At 48.5% G+C, this 7,797-nt stretch overlaps 1 pseudogene; it reads left to right on the forward strand.

Annotated features, from left to right (window-relative positions):
- The first annotated feature begins 5,597 nt into the window (after positions 1-5,597).
- LOC119333079 lies at positions 5,598-7,797 on the forward strand (annotated as a pseudogene).

Consider the following 7,797-nt stretch of genomic DNA (forward strand, 5'->3'; position numbering starts at 1 on the left):
AAGGGCGGTCCTGGGCGGGCTCGGGCGGCGTTGAGGTGGAGGGCGCCGACGGTGACGTGGAGGGCGGCCTTGGGCGGCGTCTGTGAGGCGGAGGGCGGCCTCGGGCGGCGGCGGTGAGGCTGAGGGCGGCCTCGGGCAGTGGCGGTGAGGCTGAGGGCGGCCTCGGGCGGCGGCGGTGAGGAGACGGCGGAGAGGGCGAGGGACGATTTGGGGAAGAATTGGTGGCCGAGGGCGGGGTGGGGGGAAACCGTTGTTTAAGTGAAACGTAACGGTAGCGCATTTCCGGAAACGCGCTATAGCTAAGTTAGCTATAGCGCGTTTACTGAAACCCGCTACTGCTATTCCTTTCTCCTTTTTCCCCTTTTTTATTTTATTTTTCTTTACATTTTATTTTTCCCTTTCTCCTTTTTCTATTTCTTTCATTTTTATTTACTTTTCTACTTGTTTTTCACTTTATTTTATTTCCGTTAGCAGCTGCGCTTTACACGTAAGCGCGCTGCAGCTAAGGAGATTAGCAGTAGCGCTGGGCCATTATACGCGCTACTGCTAGGTTGGGCTAGCCATGTGCGCCCAGTTCAAACGTAGCAGCAGCGCTTTTCGCTAGTACGCGCTACTGCTAAAGTCATAGCAGTGGCGCGGTTTATTTACGCGGGCTGCTACTAAGTAGCAGCAGCGCTTGATTTTGTACAGCGCTACTGGTAAAATTCTGTGTATAGGTTTTTCCCTAGTAGTGGGCCTTAGTGGTGGAGAGGAGGTAGGCCACGGGAGGTGGCGCACTCCCCCCACCCCCAGTCCGAATTGGACAAGGGGAGGGGGCGCCCCCCCTTTCCTTCTCCCTCTCCCTCCTTTCCTCTCTCCCCTCTCCGTTGGAAGGAAGGGGGCAAATCCTACTAGGAGTAGGACACCCCCCAAGGCGCTCCTCTCTCTGGTCGGCCACCTCCTCCCCCTCTCCTTTATATACGGGGGCGGGGGCACACCAAGATATCTCTTAGCCATGTGCGGTGCCCCCTCCACAGTTTACTCCTCCGGTCATAGCGTCGTAGTGCATAGGCGAACCCCTGCATGGATCACATCACCATCACCGTCACCACGCCGTCGTGCTGTCGGAACTCTCCCTCGATCCTCTACTGGATCAAGAGCTCGAGGGACATCATCGAGCTGAACATGTGCTGAACATGGAGGTGTCGTACATTCGGTACTTGGATCGGTTGGATCGTGAAGACGTTCGACTACATCAACCGCGTTAACCTAATGCTTCCGCTTTCGGTCTACGAGGGTACGTGGATAGACTCTCCCCCTCTCGTTGCTATGCATCTCCTAGATAGATCTTGTGTGATCATAGGATTTTTTTTTAAATTGCATGCTATGTTCCTCGACAAACGCCACCGTCCACGCCTGTCTTCATCACGTTGTCAGGTTCTTCCTCGCCTACTTCGAGCATCACCGCCGCACTCCTAACCTAGCTACCACCATCGTTGTCAGGCCTCGGCCGCCACTCTTCTTCTGTGCCGCGCCGCTTGTCCAGCCCTTTCGTCTTCGTCCCGCACTAGCTCGTCGCCAGCGTCGCCGCCATCTTCCCCGACCACTTTGTCTACTCCGAGCACCGCTGGCGACATCGGTCCCATGTCAATTGGCGTTGCAACCATCATCGAGTCCTCCTCTTCTTGCCCGTTCCACTTCTCCGGCATGGCGTACAACTCATGCAGGTCCCTGTCTATGCATGCTCGGTGCTGACAACACCAACGCGTGCCTTCGTCCCCGATGTGCTCCCAGGCATGGTAAGCCTGGAGCAGCGCATCGCCAACATCGATTTCGTCCGTCTACGCATGCCCGGTGCTGGCACCACCGATGCGTGCCTTCGTCCATGATGTGTTCCCAGGCTTGGCAAATCCGGCGCGACGCCTTGTTAACAACGTCTTCTTCCCGGCGCACCACTACGCCTATAACTAACTCAGAGCCTCCTTGCGCCCGCCGCTCCCCGACAACTTCCTCGACACCGGCCACCCCGACTCGGCATCGACTACCGCGTTCTTCGCATGGCTACCTCGACCATGGATCCATCCTATGCTCTCGGGTACCTCGACAACGACATAAAGGGCTACCGCCTTGCTTGAGAAATCCCGTCGGTTTCTACTCCAGACACGACTTCCGTGATGCATCGACTGTTACGACTGTGTGTGTGGGAGGGGGTGTCCGTCGGCTTACCTTGAGATTTTTCTTCAGTCTCACCGTATGCGTTGCTCCCGTTGTGAATGCAGGGGATGTTGAATATCGTGATTAGATTGGAAACGCATGATAGACTAGGAAGTATTCTAACTTGTCTTTGTATTCCAAGAAGATCATGTACTTTTATATATATGCCCACGAGGCTAAAGCAATAAACATCGATTCCACCAATCCCTCTTTTTCTAAGAACATCCATATTTTGTCTCAAAAAAACCTCCACATTTATATTTATTATAAATAAATGTAAGTAGGAGTAATATAATTCGGTACTGATCAATCAGTGCAGGGAGAAAAAATGCCACAACCGGCGTAGGCAAACATGCCTACACAAAAAGCATAATATTGGATCATCTATCCTACGTGAAATGTTATATATTTTTAAACAAAGATAAAATATTTGCCTCATCTATTAAGTAAGAAAAGAATGATGGGAGGGGCGTTTTGGTGGATGAACGGTACCGCAAAAAAGATGTCAAATGTTTCCAAAAAATTCTGAATTTTTTTGTGGATGTTCGTGTTAGTGTCACAAGCATGCTTGACAATTTTCATGTGAAATAGAGTAGTAGTGTTTCGTTGCTGAAAAAAACAAATTTGGGGTGATACTTTGGGGCAAATTTGTTTTTTTGCATAGACCAAAATGTTTAACCTCTTTGCCTAAAACTTTGCAGGTAGCATTTGGATGTGACTATAAATACATAAAAAAATTGTTGAGATTATTTTGACATTTGAAAAATTATTTTTCACATGCAGGAGCACGTGCTCCCAGAAGCCAAATTGAATTTCCGAAGAATGACTAAAAAAGGTAAAATGAGAATAGAGTGCGTGTTACAAGCCCCAAATTACAAAAAGATTACTCTCAAGCCCCAAATCTACGTGACTTTTTATATGACATCAACCTTATAGATCGTAAAAGATTTTAGTACATTATTCGGACAGATGATCGAATTTATTTTCCTAAAAAAAACGTGCTCAACTTTATCCAAGCGCATATTCGTATACGCCCTTGGGACAAAAATATATGATATTTTTACAATTTAAACCAACTAAAAACATTTTCTCTTCATGAAGGCGTTGTTGTTGAAGAATCTCGTTGTCCTTGTGGTGTAATGAGATGGTTGGTGCTGACATGGTTACTATTGTAGATTGTCGGGTGTGGATTTGATCTTTTTAGATTTTTTTTTCATGCTTAGACATAGCTTTGGTTTTATATGACTTTGCTATTTGCTGGCTGTTTTGTATGTGTAGAAGTTGGTGTTAGTTGTGTGCGTCTTAACTCTGCAGAGGCCGAATGTGTGCTTATTTTAATTGTATTCACTTAATGCTTTATTTTGTGTAATAAAATTCACCCTTTAACGAAAAAGGGGGGCCGACCCCGCCAAACAAAGGATCAGGCGCTGGCGGAATTGGATCGCCGACTGGTTGGCCGTAAACTGGTTGGCCGTACAAAGGGGGGCCGTACATTATTCTGGCCTATTGTAGATCCATTAGTATAGTGCGTAATAAACCGTGTTCTACTGAAGCCTGAAAGATGGTATAATGTTCAGCGAGAGGGTATAATTATCTGATGATGTATGTAATAATGTGGCCATGTTCTCCATCTTGTCATCTTTCCAGGGATCGTGAAATAATAACCAGCTCTTGTACAACTTTGCTTCAAGTCCAGTCACTCATGACTCATCTCACTTTTTTCTTGTTTGCGATTACAGTTTGACACGCGTCAGATCATTGCAAAGACCGAGATAACACTAGACTACTAGTACATTCTGTCGACCCCCCCTCCTACTATCCTCTGTTCTGTCGCCAAAGGCCACCTGACCTCACACTCTAAATCTTTTGAGACAGTTTATTGGATGCCTTGGCAAATAAGGATGGAAAATTTAGCAGTTTTGAAACTAGCTTTCTGTACTAGTGGAGCCCCCCTGGTTAGGTTGGAGGTGTTTCTCGAGACCGGAGACACCTCGACATTTTTCTCGGTCGCGAGTTAATATACATTCATATCACATCCGCGTGTAAGAGTGCATGTGAAATATTCCAAAGAATGAAAACATATGTAGAATATACAAAAGTTCCTCTTGTTGGGCAGGATTTAAGACTGTAAACCTATGTGTGTCGAATTTGTTACGCAAGAGCTCCTACAGCCAGAGCTCCCATATCCATCCTAAACTTCTCAAATTGCTTAACTAGATCCCTCCGAGTTACTATGGTAGCGTCTAAAGGCAATTGATAGTAAAATATGTCACTAATTAATTGTCTACCTACCCTCGGGCAGACGATCAGTGTGACACCTATGCCGTATCTTCAACAAGATCATTAAGCTGCTGGGTGACACCAACCTATGCAAAGTAGCATAGCATGGCACTCCCAGAAAAAACCTTATACACAGAAACTTATCAGTAGTGCGGTCTATGAGAGGATGCTACTGCTAATTAGTAGTAGCGAGGGGTATAAAACCCGCGCTGCTACTAAGTGGTCTCGACCATGTCCCCGGGATAGGCTATAGTAGTAGCGAGTGGTATAAAACCTGCGCTACTACTAAGTAAGTAGCTATAGCGCAGGTAAGATCCCCACACTATTACTAAGCGTGTCCACTACTGCACCATCCACTCCGGCATGATCCACTCCCACCCCATCACACTCTCTCTATCTCATCCCTAAAAAAACTCTCTCATGAACTCACTTGTTCCTTGGTCCACCCCACCCCGGCTTCTCTCCCCACGATCTCCTCGCCGCCGCCACCACCCATGCCGGCCGGTTCCGGCGAGCACCGGCCGCGCGCAACACTCCCCCAAACTCCGCCCCTCCCTCCCCTCCATCCAGATCCGTGCCTCAAGGCCTGCACCCTTGCCCCAAGCTAGGGTTTCAGGCGCCTCCCGTGTTCTTGCCTGAATCCACCACAATCGGCGATTGCTAGGCCAGAGCTTGCGGAGACCGCAATTGTCGGGTCTACCTACCGGATTCAGTTTTCAGTGTACTTTTTGAGAATAGTATATTTAGTGTCACTAGTACAGACATGCTCTACAAGTACTTATCTCTTTCTGGATCTTCCTTTTAAGAAGTTTCGGGCATTGTTTGATCAATTTTACCGAACTCCTGAACACCATAGATTTGTGCGGCAACAGGTGGTGAATCAGGTTAGTATTGTGAATTCAGGCATTCCACCCCCTCTCATAGTAAATTCAGTGTTATATTAACACTGACCCCCTTGCATAAACACCGGTGCAGCACAGTCGTATGTACAAGAAGCAGAGCGCATCAGTTCATGCTCAAGCCCCGAAGAAGGTAGCAATGCGCGCGGCTGCCAGGGGTGCTCACTAGAACGCGTAGATGATTTTTCTTGTCTTGACGGCGAAGTCGGCAAAAGACTGATTGACATGGTTCATGTCCCTGTAAGTAGCACTGCTCGCTTTCTACCGATCCAAGTTCATATATCCAATATAACAGAATAATTTGCTAGAATGGTTGGGACCAAGGTTGTCGGAATCGCGATTCTGTTATATGATTCTACGACTTTACGATCCAAACTAACCCCTCTGATTCTACGATTTTAGTTCATAGAATCTACGTTTTTACGATCCTGATAGTGAAGATTCTACGATTTGCGATCCTACCATCTGAGCTCCGATCCGATTCAAAATCATGATCCTGACAACCTTGGTTGGGACATATGCTAAAATTTATTCACTACATCAAGGGGTTAAGCACAATAGTTTTGAGTTTCTACAGTTCCAAGGGGATTCAGAGTTCCACCTCTGAGTATTTGGGTCTTATGTAACCATGCTCTGAGATTTAGATGTGTTGGGGAATGGGGATTGCTAGTTCCTGCTGGGTAATCAGAATAATGTTTGGGTTTTCCTCAAGGATGGCGGACACTATTTACAGTATGTTAAATGCAGACAATGTTGTTGATTTATGAGAATTATTTATTTACCTAGTGGATCCTCAATTGTATATCTATCCCTCTCAATGCAAATGTTGAGCCATGTTCCACTTTTACTGCTCTACATTATATTTTCACTGCCTGAATGGGTTAGTATGCTCCTTGTCTTTTTCACTGATTGTATTTTTCATCGACATACACCGCATTATTTTTCGGTGTCATTCTTCTGAAGAATCTGAAGTTTCTGATCCTTTGTTGGTAATGTTGCAAGGTTCTGGTGGCGATGCTGAAGGTCGTCGAGAGGTTCGTGGACTGGACGGTGTCGTGGCTGCCGATGTACGGAGAGGCGAAGCTGCTGCTCGTCATCTACCTCTGGCACCCCAGCACATGAGTGAGCAGTCGATCAGACACCCCGAGCCCGAGAGATGATCAACATTTTAGATAGACTTGATTCGGTATGTGTCCAATTCTGAAGATGAATCTTAATGGTGTTCGGATTTCAGGGTGTGGGGCACGTGTACGATGGCTTCCTCCATTCACTGGTAGCATGGCACGAGGCCGACATCGACCGGGGCCTGCTTGAGCTAAGGGCTAGGGCGAGGGACGTGACGATGTCGCTACTCAAGGCGGCGGCTGTCGTCGGTCAAGTGTGCTCGTTGAGGCTGCCCGTTGTGTTTCGCCGCAGCTGTAGGCCGCGAGATCAGGCCGGGAAGGCGCCCGCATTGACGGGTGAGCCAACTTTTGGATCGGACCATAACAAAGTGTCTCAGTCTCTGATGTCTAGAAGTAGTGGTAAAGTTTTGAATTTGCATGGCAGGAACCATGTAACGCCCCGTATGTAACCTTCCATATTTGTATTCCAACTCTTGCCATTTCCGGCACTAAGTTATGATATTTGCTTGTTGTTGGGTTTCGTCTTCGTGTTGCCTTTGTCTTTGTCATGCATCTCATATCATGTCATCATGTGCATCGCATTTGCATACGTGTTCGTCTCATGCATCTGAGCATTTTTCCCGTTGTCCGTTTTGCATTTCGGCGCTCCTATGTCCTCCGATGTCTCATTTTACCTCTTTTCGTGTGCGGGTGTCAAACATTCTCGGATTGGACCGAGACTTGCCAAGCGGCCTTGGTTTACTACCGGTAGACTGCCTGTCAAGTTTCTTGCCATTTGGACTTCGTTTGATACTCCAACCGTTAACCGAGGAACCGTAAAGGCCTCATGTGTGTTGCAGCCCAACACCTCTCCAAAGTGGCCCAAAACCGACCTAAACCCCCTCCATCATTTCGGTCGTTCGATCATGATCGCGTGGCCGAAAACCGCACCTCATTTGGAGTCTCCTAACTCCCTCTACCTATAAATATGTGCCCTTCCCGTCCATTTCGCTGTCCAAAACCCTAGATCCATCCCCGCCACCGCCGGACACGTCCGCCAACGCCCGCGTCCAATCAGAATTCGACACGTGTCCCCCACCAGCTCTCTCTTCTCCGGCCCGCCGGGCCCATCACGGACCCGCCCGGCCCGGTCGCCGCCGTCGCTCGCCCGAGGCGAGGCCGCCTCGCCGCGCCGCCCACGCAGTTTCACCCCGCCGTCCCCGCCGCCAAGTCCGGCCGTCTCCCCGCCGGCGATCGCCACCGACCATAGCTGTGCCCGCTTCCGGCGCCGCCTCGCGCGCTATGCTCCGGCCACCGCTTGA

Source organism: Triticum dicoccoides, chromosome 7A (genome assembly GCF_002162155.2).
Source record: "Triticum dicoccoides isolate Atlit2015 ecotype Zavitan chromosome 7A, WEW_v2.0, whole genome shotgun sequence".
NCBI classification, from domain to species: Eukaryota; Viridiplantae; Streptophyta; class Magnoliopsida; order Poales; family Poaceae; genus Triticum; species Triticum dicoccoides.